The 19,964-nt window shown below is 50.3% G+C and overlaps 1 protein-coding gene across 15 annotated transcripts in view; it reads right to left on the bottom strand.

Moving 5' to 3' along the window:
- CSGALNACT1 (chondroitin sulfate N-acetylgalactosaminyltransferase 1) overlaps nucleotides 1-19,964 on the bottom strand; it is a 340,608-nt gene that overhangs the window by 287,438 nt on the left and 33,206 nt on the right. For 2 of the 15 annotated variants that reach the window (XM_069572758.1, XM_069572751.1), the window contains exon 1: nucleotides 15,200-15,272. The exons of 10 other annotated variants lie outside the window; for them this stretch is intronic. The gene's annotated coding sequence lies outside the window, so the exon portion shown is untranslated. Of the gene's footprint in view, nucleotides 1-15,199; nucleotides 15,378-19,964 lie in introns of those variants that run through there. 3 more of the 15 variants (XM_069572768.1, XM_069572767.1, XM_069572765.1) reach the window with 3 other exon arrangements.

Raw genomic sequence — 19,964 nt, 5'->3', positions numbered from 1 at the left:
AGAAAAACATCTACTTCTGCTTTATTGACTATGCCAAAGCCTTTGACTGTGTGGATCACAATAAACTGTGGAAAATTCTGAAAGAGATGGGAATACCAGACCACCTAACCTGCCTCTTGAGAAACCTATATGCAGGTCAGGAAGCAACAGTTAGTACTGGACATGGAACAACAGACTGGTTCCAAATAGGAAAAGGAGTATGTCAAGGCTGTATACTGTCATCCTGCTTATTTAACTTATATGCAGAGTACATCATGGGAAACACTGGTCTGGAAGAAGCACAAGCTGGAATCAAGATTGCCAGGAGAAATATCAATAACCTCAGATATGCAGAGGACACCACCCTTATGACAGAAAGTGAAGAGGAACTAAAAAGCCTCTTGATGAAAGTGAAAGAGGAGAGTGAAAAAGCTGGCTTAAAGCTCAACATTCAGAAAACGAAGATCATGGTATCTTGTCCCATCACTTCATGGGGAATAGATGGGGAAACAGTGGAAACAGTGTCATACTTCTTTTTGGGGGCTCCAAAATCACTGCAGATGGTGAATGCAGCCGTGAAATTAAAAGACGCTTACTCCTTGGAAGAAAAGTTATGACCAACCTAGATAGCATATTCAAAAGCAGAGACATTACTTTGCTGACTAAGGTCCATCTAGTCAAGGCTATGGTTTTTCCTGTGGTCATGTATGGATGTGAGAGTTGGACTGTGAAGAAAGCTGAGTGCCAAAGAATTGATGCTTTTGAACTGTGGTGTTGGAGAAGACTCTTGAGAGTCCCTTGGACTGCAAGGAGATCCAACCAGTCCATTCTAAAGGAGATCAGTCCTGGGTGTTCTTTGGAAGGACTGATGCTAAAACTGAAATTTCAATACTTTGGCCACCTCATGCGAAGAGTTGACTCATTGGGAAAGACTCTGATGCTGGGAGGGATTGGGGGCAGGAGGCAAAGGGGACGACCCAGGATGAGATGGCTGGATGGCATCACTGACTCAATGGACGTGAGTTTGAGTGAACTCCGGGAGTTGGTGATGGACAGGGAGGCCTCAGTTCAGCTCAGTTCAGTTCAGTCACTCAGTCGTGTCCGACTCTTTGCGACCCCATGAATTGCAGCACACCAGGCCTCCCTGTCCACCACCATCTCCCAGAGTTCACCCAAACCCACGTCCACCGAGTTGGTGATGCCATCCAGCCATCTCATCCTCGGTCATCCCCTTCTCCTCCTGCCCCCAATCCCTCCGAGCATCAGAGTATTTTCCAATGAGTCAGCTCTTCGTATGAGGTGGCCAAAGTACTGGAGTTTCAGCGTTAGCATCATTCCTTCCAAAGAAATCCCAGGGCTGATCTCCTTCAGAATGGACTGGTAGGATCTCCCTGCAGTCCACGCGTGCTACAATTGATGGGGTCGCAAAGAGTTGGACACGACTGAACGACTAAACTGAACTGAACTGAACGGACAGTGCCTAGAGAAAATTACCTTTCCAACATCCCCTGAAGATAGAGATGGGCAATAAGACATTAGTGGAAGTCATTAGATAGCGTTTCTAGCTTATTGAACCTGCAGGTACCCTTCTGACCTTCCCTCTTCATTCTTCGTCCTTCACTGAGATAGGCAAAACGGCTGGAGTGGCAGCAGCCGTCTTGAGCCCATGAAGGAGGGAGGCCAAGAGAATCTCAGGTGTCCTAACATCCTGAGGACATCAAAGCAGTGTCAGCAACTGTCCGCCAGTAGTCTTCTTGTTAAGAAAATAAACACTTGGGTATTTAAGATCACGGTGGGACAGACTGTCTGTTAACTCTCAGCCGAAGGCAGTTCTTAAAGGGGAATACATAGGCTACCAAAAAGATCCCGTATCTCGGTGATAAGACATTTGTTGTAAATATTATAAATGTTGCAGATGATGGTGATGTTAGTCTTTCTGAGGGAGCAGGCACTGAAGCACAGGAAGGCTAAAGCAGTTCACCCAAGGTCTTGCAGCTAATAAGCTGGAGGCCGGGCTCTGAATCCACAGTCCATGCTTTTGACTACAAGACCATAATATCACACATGACATACGAACATACACTGCACAAAGTAACCTCCACAGATACATTAATCTTCAAGAAGCTTTGCTAATTCACAAAGGGAAATTCTTATCTCACACCACCCCCAAACTACTCCTCTGACACTGCTTCCTGCAAGAACTGAGACCCTCGTAAGCCTCAGAAGGCCCTCGACCAGCTTCACAGCCGCCTTACGTGTTGCCTTAAATCCCGCTTAGACCATGACCACGGTCTCCTCCGGAAGTCCCTCCTCACCCCCTTCCACCACGGCAAGATTCACCTCCCGAAAACGCACTCTGATCTCATCCCAGCTCTATACACAAGCCTTCAGTGTTCCACGTGGCCTGCCGGTGTTCCCAGACTCTCCCCACCTTCCCGCCTCACCACTCCTCACTCCACACCCTCCAGCGTGCCCTGCGTTCACCTGGGCTTCTCCATCTTGGACCCTGGCACGTGCACGCGGACACACGTCCTCTCCCAGCCCTCCCCCAGCTCCACCTTCAGCATCAGACCTCACCCATAAGACCAAGTCTAATAGCTTGCATGCCATGTTGTGGCTCCCTTCCAGACAAGGGCTCAGCTGCCATGGATCTGTCTGGGGAGGCAAAGCTCTGGGTTTCAGAGTCTCCCCTAGAGAGAACGGGGGGAGCCCAGCCTGGCAGCAGCCCCCATGCAGACCAGGGCCAGGACTGGATCTTGTTCAGCATCACTCACCCGCCTCGGGCCCCTGCCCACTTAGCATCCTTTCCACTTTCTTCCTGTCGTCGGATCAAAATCAACACCTTGGACAGTCTTCAAGCTAAAAATACTCCACGAAAGGGAAACACATAATCCTCAGGATGTCTGAGAAAGGGGGGTGAGTGAGGCCCCAGGGAAGCTTTCCCAGCACCAAGGGGTCCAGTCAACAGGAGGCCGCTGCCTTGCTGACCCAATGACCAAACTCATCTGAGTCAAGGAAATGCAGAAGGCAGCTGGCCCAAGGCCAGGACACCCTAAGAAGGGGCTCACCTCCCCGAGACCAACGGGAGCGTTAATTACCACCGACAGCAGAGCATCTTGCACAGGATATCCAAGTCCAGCCAAACACAGAGCCTCCTCCTGGGCTGCAGGTCTCACTGATGGATAAAAGCCATCAGATTCAATGCATGACGTGCACGAGAGCCGAGCCTGGAGTTCCTGGGTGTGACTGACTGCAGTTCTCCCCAGGGCGACGGCTGCCAGCAGGGTCCTCTGCTCACGGGACCCCGGGCGCTCCTCCCGACCCTGAGATTACTCATATCATACACACGGTGTGTGGGCATCTGGACAGCAGTCCTCCAAGTACCTAGGGGCTCCTGGAGGGCAGGGACTTCTCTGATGGCTCAGATGGTAAAGAATCTGCCTGCAATGCAAGGGACTCAGGTTCTATCCCTGGGTAGAGAAGATCCCCTGGAAGGAGGCATGGCAACCCACTCCAGGATTCTTGCCTGGAGAATCCCATGGACAGAGGAGCCTGGCGGGCTACAATCCATAGGGTAGCAAAGCATCGAACACAACTGAGCAACTAACACACACACACCCACACACACCCACCCACACACACACACACACACACCTGCCCCTGGAGGGCGGCACCCACTCTACTGTGCTTTTCTGCCCTCTCAGACTAACATCCGCACTGCACTTGGGAGAGCTTTTCAAGGTTTTGAATGAAGAATGAGAATGCTCCGAATCGGCTGCATTTTATGGTTAATTAGGCAACTCAGTGGGTCACGTTCCCACCCTTCCTCTCCTCCCCTGCCCCGTGCCCCCATCACCTGGAAAACATCACCCAGTGAACGTGCTGCGGGAGAGAGAAGAAAAGTGCACCTCAGCCCGGCACACTTCTGGAGCCCCCGTCACGCTGGCTTTAGGTGGACTGTTCCAAAGCATCACGAATGCTGGGTTTTTATTTTAAAACACATCTCATCCCTCTCCTCCCCAAATCACACCTGGCCTTACCCAGTAAACCGCAATAGTGGGGGAGGTGTTTACACCCCTCTTTCTTTGTCTGCCAGCGAATCCCCAGAACCCCTCCATTCCAATTAGGAAGAATTCTGTTTCCGGTTCTAACAGATTTCACAAAATAGCCAAGAGTGTGAGCCAAAGCCCAGCTCAGCCGTATCTGTGTTCTCGTAGGGACCAGCGTTTTCCTCAACATCCGCAAAGGAAACTTGACTTCCTAAAAGGAAAGCTGTAGGGGCAGGGAGGCCAATGGTGCTCCACACCCCCAGCCCACCCGCCAGAGCTGTCAGACTCAGGCTGCCAGGAACGCAGCGGGCCCAGGCACCAGTCGGGGCAGGGAGGACCACGCGGGGCTGCGGGGTGCCTGTTCCTCGTCTGAAGCCGACCAGGCCCCCGGAAGGGTTCTTTCTTACGTCTGCAGCCTCCAGGGAAGGAGAGGGATCGCTGTCACGGGGATAATAAACATCTGTGGCTGCACCCCAGGCATCTGGAGGCCAGATCCCCCCAGGATGTGGTCCCCCCAGGATGCCGTCCCCCAGCAGGAGGTGGGGGCGACGCCAAGCAAAGGCCTGGTGCGGTGGCTCTCACTTCCCGCCACATCCTATCTGAGCAAAAATCAACACCACAGACAGTCCTCAGGCTAAAATACATCACAGAAGGGAAACTCGTGACCCTCAGGATGTCTGAGAAAGGGGCCTGGAGGGAGGCCCTGGGGAAGCTGTCCCAGTACCAAGGGGTCCAGCCAACAGGAGGAGGCGGCTTCTCTGATCCGCTGACCAAAGCCATCCGAGGCCAGGAAATCCAGAAGGCAGCTCAAGGGAAAAGCAGCGTGAGGTTCAACAGGATCTGAGAACACCAGCGCTGCCGGTGGAAATTCTGCTGCTGAAGCCAGGAAATCCTTGCTTGGTTGAGAGCTCAGGCAGTTCTATGTCCAAAACACACAATTACACAGAGCCAGCGCCGCCCTCTGAATTCCAGTTAAGGGCTTCCTGGGTGGCTCAGAGGGTAAATAATCCACCTGCAATGCAGGAGACTCAGGTTCAATCTCTGGGTAGGAAAGATCCCCTGGAGAAGGAAATGGCAACCCCCTCCAGTATCCTGGTCTGGAGAATCCCATGGACAGAGGAGTCCACGATTGAGCAACTAAGCATGCATGCTAAGGGGCCCAGTTAATACTGCAGATGCCAGCCCACTTACCAATTCTTTCCTATAAAGCTGCCTGATTTAGAGGACACGTGGTGTTGGAGAAGACTCTTGAGAGTCCTTGGACTACAAGGAGATCAAACAAGTTAATCTTCAAGGAAATCAATCCTGAATGTTCATTGGAAGGACTGACCCTGAAGCTGAAGCTCTAATACCTTGGCCACCTGATGTGAAGAGCCAGCTCATCAGAAAGACCCTGATGCTGGGAAACATTGAAGGCAGGAGGAGAGGGGGACGACAGAGGATGAGATGGTTGGATGGCATCACTGACTCAACGGACATATGTTGGAGCAAGCTCCGGGAGATGGTGAAGGACAGGGAAGCCTGGCAAGCTGCAGTTCATGAGGTCGCAAAGAGTCGGACACAACTGAGCAACTGAACAGCGACAAATACCTGAGGGTAGGTCAGCGGCAGGAAGAATGACAGCCGGACCAGCACCGCCATAAATGACGCAGCGTCAGAGGTGGAGACTGTTTACTGAAAGTCATTGATCGAACATGGGAAGTTGGGAGATGATCGCTCTGGAGAAGGTGGCCTCCGTAACTTATCATCCAAGGGGGCACACATCAGAGAGTGAGGGCACCACCGCTGATGACTGTGCGGGGCAGCAGACAGCCCCCGGGAACCCCGGGTGGCCAGCGTGTGGTCACCATCCTCAGGGGCCATATTCAAATTAAATCGATGGCAGGGATCAAAGGTTTAGCTGACATCACTTAAAATCCACCCCCAAATGCCCTTAAAACTCTACTAAATGTAAACAGCAAAACCATTCAGCAGCTCCATCGTGAGCAAACACAAGGAGCCGGCAGAGACAGGGACAAAGTTGGGGGACGAGGCGGGAGGTGGAACCAGAGAAATACGGGTTAGTCTGGACCCGAGGTCAAGGTGACTGATCACACGACTGCTTCATTTCTCGCCTCTTAACGGCTGAATGATGCAGTGTTTCTATGGGCAGAGGGACACGCGCAGCGCACACTAAGCAATGAAGCCAACTCGTCAATTCAGCACCCGTGACCCACCCTGCACCCACTGCATCCGAGCCAGGGCAGCACCCACCCCCACACACTGCACGGAGGCCCATCCAGGTGACGGATTTTCGTCTCTGTTAGTCAGGCGCTTACACGCTGACGCACTGACTGGTGAGGACTCCAGGCTTTCGGATCTCTTCCCGAAACTCATGGTCTGCCGTGATGAGGGTTCGCAGCAGGTCACCGAGGAGGGAGGGTTCCCTGTGCAGCACAGCCAAGCCTCCCAGTCCTCACCTGCACCCAGAGAGGAGCCGCGGGAAAGCGGGAGCACCGAGTGGAGGGGCAGCGCGCGCCTGGTGCCCTAACCCCGCCAAGGGGGCACCCAGCCCAGTCCTCTGCACCACCATGTGGACAAGGCCACGCTATTTACTTATTTATCTATTACTTTGAATCTCAATTTTAATTTTTTAATTTTTATTTTTTATTGGAGTATAGTTGATTTACAACATTGTGTTAGTTCCAGGTATACAGCAAACTGGTTCAGTTATACACATACACACACACATATATATGTATTTTCTATTTCAGACTCTTTTCCCACTTAGGATATACAGAACATTAAGCAGAGTTTCCTATACAGTATACAGTCTGAGAATTATTTATTCTACGTGTGTGTGTGTGTATGTGTGAGTCGCTCAGTCATGTCTGACTCTTTGCGACCCCGTGGACTGTAGCCTGCCAGACTCCTCCGCCGACGGGATTCTCCAGGGAAGAGTACTGGAGTGGACTGCCATTCCCTTCTCCAGGATTTTACATGTAGTAGTGTGTATATAAAAGCTTCCCAGGTGGCACCAGTGGTAAAGAACCTGCCTGCCAATGCAAGAGACGTAAAAGATGCGGGTTTGATCCCTCGGTCAGGAAGGCCCCCTGGAGAAGGGAACGGCAACCCACTCCAGTATTCTTGCTTGGAGAATCCCATGGACAGAGGAGCCCGGCAGTTTAGTCAAGAGGGTCACAAAGAGTCGGACACGACTCAGGGGACTCAGCAGCAGCAGCTTGTGTATGTTAGTCCCAACATCCTAATTTATCAACCACATTATTTACCTGCTTTGAGCCTCTTTCATCTCCTGTGTGTGATCTCCCCACCTCTGAAGAAAGGATCTGGTCAGACAAAGCTTCCCTGGTGGTTCAGATGCTAAAGAATCTGCCTGCAATGCGGGAGACCTGGGTTTGATCCCTGGGTCAGGAAGACCCGCCTAGAGAAGGGAAAGGCAACCCACTCGAATACTCTTGCCTGCAGAATCCCATGGACAGAGGAGCCTGGTGGGCAACAGTCCACGGGGTCACAAAGAGTCGGACATGACTGAGCGACTAACATTTAGAGCCTATTACTATTGTATACATGCTTGAGGCTGTATTTTTCTTATATAATAATAATTATTATTCATTAGGAAATAATGAGGGAAGGCCAGGATACAGGCCCAGGACTGGGTTCCAGGACACACTGCCCAGCATTCTGATTAAACACTCCCAAAGAGACTGGTGCATCTTTCCAGCAAAGAAGTTAGCATTCTTTAGGTCTTAGAAAAAGGACAAACTTATGCCCAGTGGCCCTTCGATGCCTTTTGATATCAGAATTCACATTTTCACTTGACAACCATTTCCCACGTATGTGTTATGCCAGGCGCCGTGCCAGGCAGAGGAGCGTGGTGTAAACAAGAAGCAGGGCCCGCCCTCAAGGGGCCCATTTCCTGGCGGGGAGAAGGGAGACAATAAGCCAGGGAGCAGACTCGCAGACGATTTCCGACAGCTCTAGCGCCAGGAAGGAAACACACTGGGTGCCACGCTTCGGTCCAGCTGCTGGTGTTGGGGGGGACTGTTCTAGAAAGGCTGGTCCAGGAAAGCCCATCGGAAGAGGGACTGTCAGCTGAGCTCCTGGGGCGAGGGGGCAGTTGGTGAGTCCAAAACCCCAGGGATGTGGCCACCTGGGTGCGTCCTGGAGTCCTCCAGCCCCCCGAGTGTTTCAGAAGTACAGCCTGAATTAAGAGCTACCCAGATAAGTCTGTAAGTGAGGTTGGGACAGCGCCATGGGCCACCAGGGGGTTAAGGCCTTCCACTTCAGACCCTCTGCTCCAACAGTGCATAAACCAAACCCCGAGTGAAGGCCAGGTGAGGGGCCGTGTCCAGGAGTAATGACTTCTTTTCACGTCACAGTCTGGAGCGGGGCAACACTGTGTGTACAAAGCGTTTACTCCCCGGAGGCTTGACTCTTCCTCCCTAAGGAATACTTCTAGGGAAAAGATGACAACTAAGCCAGCTTACCCCATGTCTCTGGAAAGCATGACAGCTAAATCGGCTTACTCCATATCCCTGGAAACTCTCTGCCACTTCTCATTTCAAGTGCTTTAAAAAAAAAAAAAAAAAAACTGAAAAAAAGGCAAAACTTCATTATGGTTCTCTCTGTCATTCCATAAAATGCATAATCAAAAATGAACACAGCATGACTCTGCATGGGGAGTGAACAGGGTTTATAATCCATATGTCAAGAAATAATGATCAGCTGAGCATCCTGGCACCCCGCTGACTTTGAAAGCCCATGGTGAAGAGGGATTTGGGCTTCCCTGGTGGCTCAGATGGTAAAGAATCCACCTGCAATGCGAGAGACCCGGGTTCGATCCCTGGGTCGGGAAGATCCCCTGGAGGAGGGCATGGCAACCTATTCCAGTATTGTTGCCGGGAGAATCCCATGGACAGAGGAGCCTGGCGGGCTACAGTCCATGGGGTCACAAAGAGTTAGACACGACTGGGCAACTAACACAAGAGGCAGGAAAGTCATCTGCACAAAGGTCAGTTCCTGTAAGACCTCCAAGCTGATCATCACCTCAACCATCAAACAACCGTATGGCCCACAACAGGAAGCTCACCAAACCCACCACAGCGGCTTCCTCTGGGAAGGGAGAGGAGGCAGCAAATGAAGAGTTCATCTATCAGAAACATCCTACTCCTTTCATTAAAAAACAAAATCTGAAGCAAACATAGCACAATATTTATGAATTCCAGGGAGTGGACCCTGAGTGCTTGGGGCATGTACTCTATACTTTCTGTATGAAGGAGGAAGAGGGAAGGAACATTTGAAGGGTTAAAAGCAAAAAATTCTTCATTTAACACTTCTTGCATAATAATGTGCTAAACTGTCTGAAACCCTGTAATTATTTCCTAGCATGACTGTTTGCCAGTTGCTGAGGCAATGTTCCTGAATTTATCATCAGCATTTGTGCTCCTGTTATATTTATATAACATGAGGGGCTAAGGAGAATCTGCTCAATGCTGTGTAGAGTGTCTGTTTCACCATCTCCTCTTTAATCAAACAGACTAAGCGCGTCTCTTCCCATTCTTCCTGAAAGCACTGCAGACAGTCCCTACAGTCTTCCTGGAACACTGACCCTGGCCCACCTTTTCCAGAGCCTCACTGCTGACTTAGGAGATTTGGGTCAATCTTTCCATAGCCTTTTTTTTCCTTAATTTATATTTTCAATAAAAATCTATTTCAGAGGGCACTGCTACTTCAGTTTCCTACGCATCTTTAAAGGATAACTCATGGTCCTTGTGTTAAGTCAGGTCCAGTAAAAAACCAAATAGTCATCAAAATGATCGTTGCGTAGTGCTAGGGCAGGGATTGGGGCAGGAAACACAGAACTCAAAGTTTTAGAACTGATATTTGCAGCCTGAAATGTTCGATCAATCAGTTTTACAGCCGTTGAAAACACCGCCCTCCTGCAGGAAGGTGGGGTGGTGAGGAAGTAGACAAAGAGACAAAGGAAAAGATTCTAACAACTTCAACAATAAATGTTAACAGGATTCAATTCACATTGGTGAGAAAATACGGTTGAGCAAATCCTGTGTGTTGAGTGGCAAGAAGTAATATATCCCAACAGTGTTGTCCGTTTAAAGGGACATCACAAATAAAACTTCCGCTTATAAGGAAGCGTTTACGGTATAAAGTCCGAAGTCAACACTATCATTACATTTACAAATTAATATTTCTCACAAACTCATGGTTAGCAAAGGGGATAGCGGGGGGAGCAGGAGGAAAGGTGGAGATAAATTAGGAGTTTGGGATTAACAGATAAACAGTACTATACATAAAAGGGATAAACAACAAGGACAGGGAACCTTATTCAATATCTTCAAATTACCTATAATGGAAGAGAATCTGGAAAAGAAAAATATACACATGTGTATATGTGTGTGTGTATATGTGTGTGTATATGTGTGTGTGTATATATATGTGTGTGTGTATATGTGTGTGTATATGTGTGTGTGTATATATATATATATGTGTGTGTATATGTGTGTGTATATATATATTTATGTAAAACTGAATCACTTTGCTCTATACCTGAAACTAACACAACACTGGAAATTAACTACACTTCAATTTTTTAAATGGCTCTTAAAAAAATCAATATTTTTCAGACATTCAATCTCCAAACGAATCTTCGGCTCTAAAACAAAGGACAGAGAGTGGAAAAGCCCTAAGAGCCCACAGGCTTCCACGGCTGAATTTTCAACCCGGACTCGGCATCTCATGACTGCCCGGAGGGTCACGCAGACAGTGTACCTCTCTGCTCCAGGCCGGCCCTGGCAAGCCCACAGCTGCCGCTTCCCTCCTGTCTGTTGCGGTCTCCACGTTTCTCAGACCTAGAAGGGGGTAAACCAACAGCATGTGGCATCTCCCCCGTGCCCAGCAGTACTGGGCCAGCCAGTTCTCAAATATCTTAATTTCACTGACTCTTCCCGGAGCCTCAAAGGCGGTGTCCCCTCTGTGCTGCAGGTGAGGAAGCCGCATGCCCGAGATGGCAGGAGTGATGAAGCCCTGAGACCAGGGTTAGCGCTCAGAGGTACCCAAGACGAAACCTTCCTTTAGCGTCCAGCCAATGACACAGGAAGCGGAAAAGGACACATGCTCCCACTGGGGTCAAGCAAAGGTAGCAAAGGCAGCCGTGTCCAACCACAGCACCCGCTCTAGGCACGGGCACTCTGCTTCCGGAAACTCACTCTGCCTGTTCTCCCAGGGCCCACATGGTCTTAGAATTTCTCCTACTAAACTGCCAATCAGCCCGCCCCAAAGACCTTCCCACCAAGCTACTTCTCATCTCCACCAAGCCTCTCCATTCTAAGCACCACCATCAAAGAAACAGAAGCGCCAACCTCTGCATTTTTAAAAACCGCCTTCTTGGCCAAAATAACAGTCCCCCAAAGTTCCATGAATGTACAGTTTCTTGTTACATTACTAAAGGCAGAGGACCATCTCACTGAGGTATCTAAATGCACAGACCTAAAACACAGGATGGGGTTGTCCAAAGCTGTGCAGAGGGCAGGGCCTGGCAGCAAGCACCCCAAGGTGTAACCGTGACAACTAGCCCAACCACCTCAACTGGCTGCCAGATGCGCTTCTGGGTGAGTCCCGCGCAGAGCATCCAGAAACAGCCTCATTGGGAAGCCCAGCCCTGGTCCTACCCCAGATGAACAGCAGGACTTTCAGAAGCAGTTTCCAGAGTTCTCTTCTCCTCCCATCCCCGTTACCCTACCCCGCGTCTTCCAGGAACGCGCGCCCACCAAGCCACCATCCACTCCAGCGGCTCCTTGATCCTGAATCTGGGCTGGGCTGTGGGCTCCCAAGGTGTTTCCCAGGAGGTTCCTTTCGAGTCTCTGAAGGATCCAAAGAGCAGTGGGTGACTTCTGCTCGCAGGAGCAGGGGGCAAGCTGAGTGGACAGGGATAATGAGCCACATGGCAGGAGGCACGGGAGAGGAGTCTCGGGGAGGGATGTCCATGGAAGGTGCAGGCGGGAGACGGCAGCTCAGGGACTCCAGATGCTGCGCGCCACTTCCCTAGAAGGTCTGGTAAAGAGGGATGAAGACTTGGTGGGTATCGCAGTTGAACTGAGTCCCCACCCTCGCCCCGAACAGGCAGAGTGAGTTCCCGGAAGCAGAGTGCCCGTGCCTAGAGCGGGCGCTGTGGATGGACACGGCTGCCTTTGCTACCTTTGCTTGGCCCCAGCGGGCACATGTGTCCTCTTCCGCTTCCTGTGTGACCTGAGGTGGAAGCGGGATGGTGGCAGGTGTGATGAGTTAGGCTGAGGTCACATGGAGCTGAGTGGGTCCCAGTTCAGATGGCCGCGGGAGGACAGGGACACGCAGACAGGACAGCACGTGGGGACAGAGGCAGAGACGGAAGAGATGCGGCTGCAAGCCCAGGGCCCCGAGGATGCTGGCTGGGGGCTGGGGGCAGGAGACAGGGATGGAAGAGGTGCGGCTGCAAGCCCAGGGCCCCAAGGATGCTGGCTGGGAGCTGGGAGCAGGAGGCAGGCACGCCGCTACCCCGAGGGCCTCAGGGGGAGCCTGGCCCTGACCACGCCTCGAGGCTGGACCTCGAGCCTCCGGCGTTCAGACAGTACATTTGTTTTTGAAGCCACCCAGTGCATGACACTTCCCTTCGGCAGCACTAAGAAACGCATGCAGTCGAGGGCGGAAGAAAGAGAAGAAGGCAGAGGTGGTACAAAGGAAACCACAGGACATGTCTGAGAATCCCTCCTCTGGCCTCAGACCAGTCCTGACTCACTTCACTCTGAATAAGGCGTCTCAGCAGCTTCGCTCACACCCAAAGGGCTGCGGCTTCCCTGCCCCCATTTCAGCCTGTCCTTTAAAACTGAGCTGCTGCTGCTCCTCCAAAGGGGGCTTCACAGGTGGTGCTAGCAGTAAAGAACCCGCCCACCAATGCAGGAGACCTAAGAGACACAGGTTTGATCCCTGGTTCAGGAAGATCCCCTGGAGGAGGGCATGCAACCCACTCCAGCATTCTTGCCTGAAAAGTCCCAGGCACAGAGGAGCCTGGCGGGCTGCAGTCCATGGGGTCGCACAGAGTTGGATATGACTGAAATGACTTAGCATGAACGCACTCTGCTTCAAAGGCAGCGCTGCGCCTGGAAACCTTCCCTGATGGCCTCCACTCCTGCCAACATCCTGCTCCAATTGTTCTGCTGCCTGTTGTGCAAACTGCAGATACTTCCCGAAACTCTGCTCCCCTCGCCCCACCTGCACCCTCTCATCTCCTTCTAACAGCAGCCTGGGTTAATCCTTCCTCTTCTGAACCACTCACTCCGGACTCAACCCTTTGTTAGGGTGGCCTCTCCTGGCCCCTCCACTGGAACAAGTCTGCAAGGGGTATGAGTTCTAAAGACGTGATCCCTGGGTCAGGAAGATCCCCCTGGAGTAGGAAATGGCAACCCACTCCAGTACTCTTGCCTGGAGAATCAACACGGACAGAGGAGCCCGGCGGGCTGCAGTCCATGGGGTCGCGAGAGTCAGGCACGACTGAGCTACTGAGCACAGCAGAGCTATGCTGTATCAATAGCAACGCATGGTGGCAAGAAGTGCCTTTGTGTTCTCAAAATGATCTAACTGAACAGATTATCTTTTTTTTCTTGCCATCAATGTACTGGTTTTATTTTATATGAACTGGTAATTACTGCATGCAATATTTTCCCATCATGAGCACTTAGTAATTTTCAGAAACACTGCTGTGACGCTGTCACCTCCCTGGCCCTAAACATTTCAGTGTGCCATCATTTATCTGATAAAGTCCAAACCATTTAGCCATCTCTAAATTTGCCCCCACTGCCTCCCACGACTGAGCTCTGCTCTGGAGAAAGGACTTATTTTCACCTTCACACACACGCACACACCAGAGAAACTGATTCATCCATCCAAAAGAAGGAAGGATACAGTTGGCCCGTGAACAACCACAGGTTTGAGCTGCGTTGGTCCACTTACACTCAGGTTGTTTTCAACAGGAAATGCTTCAGTACTACAGGATCCAAGGCTAGATGAGTTCTGTGGATACAGAACTGTATCCTGACTACCCGTGCGTATGAGGAATGGAGGGCTGGCTCTGAACTATAGGCGGGTCTCAACAAGTAACAAATAGATTCAAGGGATTAGATCTGATAGACACAGTGCCTGAAGAACTATGGATGCAGGTTCGTGACACTGTACAGGAGGCAGCGATTAAGACCATCCCCGAGAAAAATAAATGCAAAAAGGCAAAATGGTTGTCTGAGGAGGCCTTACAAATAGCTGTGAAAAGAAGAGAAGCTAAAGGCAAAGGAGAAAAGGAAAGATATACCCATTTGAATTCAGAGTTCCAAAGAATAGCGAGGAGAGATAAGAAAGCCTTCCTCAGTGATCAGTGCAAAGAAATAGAGGAAAACAATAGAATGGGAAAGACTAGAGATCTCTTCAAGAAAATTAGAGATACCAAGGGAATGTTTCATGCAAAGATGGTCTCAATAAAGGACAGAAATAGTATGGACCTAACAGACGCAGAAGATATTAAGAAAAGGTGGCAAGAATACATGAAGAACCATACAAAAAAGATCTTCACGACCCAGATAATCACGATGGTGTGATCACTCATCTAGAGCCAGACATCCCGGAATGCAAAGTCAAGTGGGCCTTAGGAAGCATCGCTACAGACAAAGCTAGTGGAGGTGATGGAATTCCAGTTGAGCTATTTCAAATCCTAAAAGGTGATGCTGTGAAAGTGCTGAACTCAAAATGTCAGCAAATCTGGAAAACTCAGCAGTGGCCACAGGACTGGAAAAAGTCAGTATTCATTGCAATCCTAAAGAAAGACAATACCAAAGAATGCTCAAACTACCGCACAATTGCACTCATCTCACATGCTAGCAAAGTAATGCTCAAAATTCTCCAAGACAGGCTTCAATAGTACATGAACCATGAACTTCCAGATGTTCAAGCTGGATTTAGAAAAGACAGAGGAACCAGAGATCAAATTGCCAACATCCGTTAGATCATCGAAAAAGCAAGAGTGTTCCAGAAAAACATCTACTTCTGCTTTACTGACTAAGCCAAAGCCTTTTGACTGTGTGGATCACAACAAACTGGAAAATTCTTAAAGAGCTGGGTATACCAGACCACCTTACCTGCCTCCTGAGAAATCTGTATGCAGGTCAAGAAGCAACAGTTGAAACTGGACATGAACAACAGACTGGTTCTAAATTGGGAAAGGAGTGCGTCAAGGTAGCCTCCCACAAATGATCATGAGTTTCAGGGTCTAGACCTTCATCTTGCCTCTTGCCACACAGCTTCCTGTCCACTGTTAAAACCACTCATTCGATAAGTGTTGATCTGAGTCATTTTTACTAGTAGTTAGCTGCCTACTTCTCCCTTGTTCTTTAGACTCCCAATTAGAACCATTACAACTCCAATCTTGCTCCAGGCAGTAATGTACTCTCCATAACAAAGGAACTTTGTTTCCCCAAATCCCTTGTGGCTAAGGATGGCCTACTTCTGGCCAGGGAGGTGTGGGCAGGAAAAAGCTGCCCTCTTCCTAAGTATGAGAGAGGCACGCTCAGCTAGCCCACGCCCTCAGCCTCACCATTCACCCTTCTTACTGCTTGGAAGGCAATGTAAGGGCAGAGATGCCAGCTGATTCTAGACCTAAGAAGGAGAGAAAAGCAGGGCAAAAAGCTAAAGATGGAGATGCCGCCCTGTCTGGACCACTACCTACCGCCTCTGCGTGTCTTGTCAAAGGAGAAAAACAAACCCCTACATTTCAATCCAGAGGTTTGGGTTTTCTATTACATGCGTGCTAAGTCACTTCAGTCGTGTCCAACTCTGCAACCCCACCCACTGTTGCCCACAAGGCTCCTCTGTCCATGGAGACTGTCCAGGCAAGAATACTGGAGTAGGTTTCCATGCCCTCCTCCAGGGGATCTTCCCAACCTGGGGATCGAACCCACCATCTCCTTGCAGCCCCTGCATTGCTGGTGGAATCTTTGCCACTGAGCAGGGAAGATCCTTGGGTTTTCTATTACATGTAGCCAAACTTAATCCAGAAGGGCCAGGGAAGAGGCATCCTCGATGATAAAAGAGATGAGTTAGGCCTAGTCAACAGTGATAATCTACCTGGAGAGAGAGAAACTCAGAGGAATAATTCTAACACCAGATGGGACGTGACCAGCACGTGGGCCACAGCTGGGGTGCTCATGGGGGTCCAGGGTGGGAAGAGAGGACTTCTGGCTAAAAGCATTTAAACTGAGCCACTTCCTACTAAAAATACCACATTTATCCCACCTGGAGAGATACTGTTCAATCCAAGAGAGTACATCCCTACCGGTGGACTGCACAGGTTTGAGCCTCCTCAGGGAGATACAGAGATGACTCCCCTTCCACAGACGGGTAGAGCTGAGGGGCCAGACTGCATCTGGTGGGCATCTAGGACTCCCACTCGCCCCCTTCCTTTCTATCCGCCCACCGAAAGAGCCCCAAATACATGTTCTCAGGTCCCTGAAGGGACCAAACTTCCCCTGTCCTCTCCAGATGACCCAGGGCACCCTGGCAGAGCAGCTCCCTGGAGGAGGAGGTTTCTGTCCCATGTTCCAAACCATCGCAGCAAAAGCGCTGATGAGACCCCGAGTCGCAGCCTGCAGAGAAGGCGGCCCTGCCGTGGCTGGGAGATCCCCAGGCTGTCTGAGCTCAGCCGCCCAGCCAGGGCGCCTGGAAAACACAGCCAGGGGTTCGCAGCCCTGTCCTCCCAGACGGCCCGAGGGCTGGGCCGAACACGGAAACAGGAGCCAGAAACAGGAGCCCACCGGTGCAGCCGCCCGCTCCCCGCTGGAACTCGGCCACCCAGCACTGTCCTCACCTGGCCCTCCACACAAGGCCAGGGCCCACGACCCCCTGAGGGTCTCTGGCGTCTTCCTCCTCCCAGACTCCCGGGGGTCCCCTCTCTGCCACCGCCTCCTCCACAACCCACTGCTGCTACCGGAGCAGGTCTGGTCCATCCCGCACCCCTGCCTTGGCTCACCCAGTCCCAAACGGGCACCTCCTCCATCCCCCACCCCCCTGACCACATTCCACAGGGGCTCTGGGCTCTCAGCACTCCCCAACCACAGATGCTCTTTATCGTTCCCACCCTTGTGATCTGAGGAGTGGTTCTTTTCTTTTTTTTTTTTTTCCATTGAAGTAAGAGTTTGATTTGAGCTTCCTGGTGGCTCAGATCTGCCAGTAACGCAGGAGACCCAGGCTTATGTTAGTTCCTGGTATACAACAAATCATATGTGAAAGTGAAAAGAAAGTCAAAGTGTTAGTCCCTCAATCTGGTCCGACCCTTTGCAACCCCATGGACTGTAGCCCACCAGGCTCTTCTCTCCACAGAATTCTCCAGGCAACAAGAATACTGGAGTGGGTTATCCCTTCTCCAGGGGATCTTCCTGGAATAGAAGATTCCTGGGTCGATCCCAGGTCGAACCTGGGTCTCCCACATTGCAGGCAGATTCTTTACCTTCTGAGCCATTAGGGAAGCCCATATATACATACATATGTACTTTTTTGGATTATTTTCCAGGATGGGTTATTTAGTTCAGTCACTCCATTGTGTCCAACTCTTTGTGACCCCATGGACTGCAGCATGCCAGGCTTCCCTGTCCATCACCAACTCCCGGAGCCTGAGACAGTAAATACAGTTCCCTGTGTTAATACAGTTACGTCTTTTGTTTTTTATCTATTTTATATTTAAGTAGTTGTATCTGCTAAATCCATACTCCAAATGTATCCCTCTCCTACTCGCTTTTCCCTTTGGTAACCATAAATTGGTTTCCTATGTCTGTGAGTCTGGTTCTGCCTGTCAATAAGTTCATTGGCATCATTTTTTAGATCCTTCATATAAGGGATACCACGATACTTGTCTTTCTCTGACTTTCTCCACTTAGTATGACAATCTCTAGGCCCACTGATGTTGCTGCAAATGGCACTATTTCATTCTTTTTTACAGCTGAGTAATATTCAGCTGTATACATGTACCAACCCTTCTTTATGCATTCACCGTTCATCACTGATGGACGCTTAGGTTGCTCCCAGGTCTTGGCTATTGTGAACGGTGCTGTGACGAACGTACGGGTGCATGCAGATTTTCGATTTAGAGTTTTGTCCCCTTTATGGCAGGAATGGGACTGCTGGGTCATATGGTACTTCTGGTTTTAGTTTTTTAAGGAACCTCCATACAGGTCTCCAATTTACACTCCCACCAGCGGTGCAGGAGGTCACACCTCCTGTTTGGGAAGAGACACTGACTGCTGGCAATCAGTCCAAGGTCACCAGGCCAGGCCCCAGAGAGGGCAGCGCATGGGCATAAATCCCACCTCACCATCCAAAAAGAGAAAGAAGGAGAAAATGAAGTCGCTCAGTTGTGTCTGACTCTTTTGCAAAGAGTCAGACCCCGTAGACTGTAGCCTACCATAGACTGTAAGCCTCCAGGCTTCTCTGTCCATGGGATTTTCCAGGCAAGAGTACCAGAGTGGGTTGCCATTTCCTTCTCCAGGGGATCTTCTGGACCCAGGGACTGAACCCGGGTCTCCCGCATTGCAGGCAGATGCTTTACCCTCTGAGCCACCGGGGAAGCCCATTCAAAAAGCCCATCCAAAAAGTAGCAAGTGTCACCGTCCAAGCTGACACTACTGACCCTCAGGGCCACCTTGCCCAGGCTACACCCTTTCTCTGGAGGCCCCCATGCAGTTCAGTTCAGTTCAGTCGCTCAGTCGTGTCCGACTCTTTGTGACCCCATTGACTGCAGCACAACAGGCTGCCCTGTCCATCACCAACTCCCAGAGCTTGCTCAAACTCATGTCCATCGAGTCGGTGATGCCATCCAACCATCTCAATCCTATGTCATCCCCTTCTCCTCTTGCCTTCAATCTTTTCCAGCATCAGGGTCTTTTCCAAGGGGTCAGTTCTTCGCATGAGGTGGCCAAAGTATTAGAGTTTCAGCTTCAGCATCAGTCCTTCCAATGAACACCCAGGACTGATCTCCTTTAGGATGGACTGGTTGGATCTCCTTGCAGTCCAAGGGACTCTCAAGAGTCTTCTCCAACACCACACTTCAAAAGCATCAATTCTTCGGCGCTCAGCTTTCTTTAAGCTGAGCCCTCTTGGAGGACAAAGAAAGGGCTTCTCTGCCCCCGATCCTCCTGGCAAACACCACCCAGGAGAAAAGGGAACTAGTCCTCCAGGGAGGCACAACAGACACACCCTAAGGCCCCAGGCAAGCCCTCCGGCTCCACCCACCCCACCCCACACCCAGAGTGGGATCCTGATCAAAGAAGCCTGAAGAGCATGGCTTTCACTGTGAAGTCAGTAACTACAAAAAATATTTTACCTAAAACACATAGGCTGTAACAGTCAACAGAGCTCCATTTGCCATCTCAAAGGTTAAATTTGAAAAGACAGCCATTTCTTCCCAGCACATCACATAGTCAAAAACTGCACCTTCAGCGTCCCACTGAGAGCACACTTCTGTCTAAGAAGTCTGCCTGCATATGCAGATTTACACGTTGCTAATTGGCTTTGGCTGTTCCTTTTACATAAAGTCAACATTTTTATGGATCATTAAATGTCTTGCTCAGCATATTAATTTCAAAAGAAACAGTAATGGCTATAAAAACAAATTCCCTGGTGCAATCAATGTAAAGACTGAAGATAACGCTATAGCTGAGTGTCTTAACATGCTGGTACTGACACTGAGAAGGTCTTCAACTCAAGCAAAAAAAAAAAAAAAAAAAAAATTTTGTACCTAAGTCTTTCTTCCTGTGATTTAAAGCTGACTGACCGATACTGGTTTAAGTTCAATATAAGCTACTTTGGGGACTTCCCCCATGGTCCAGTAGATAAGAACCCACCTTCCAACGCAGA

The sequence above is a fragment of the Ovis canadensis genome, chromosome 26, assembly GCF_042477335.2.
Source record: "Ovis canadensis isolate MfBH-ARS-UI-01 breed Bighorn chromosome 26, ARS-UI_OviCan_v2, whole genome shotgun sequence".
Lineage (NCBI taxonomy): Eukaryota > Metazoa > Chordata > Mammalia > Artiodactyla > Bovidae > Ovis > Ovis canadensis.
Note: the sequence above shows the minus strand (reverse complement) of the source record. Positions and strands in the feature narration are given on the sequence as shown.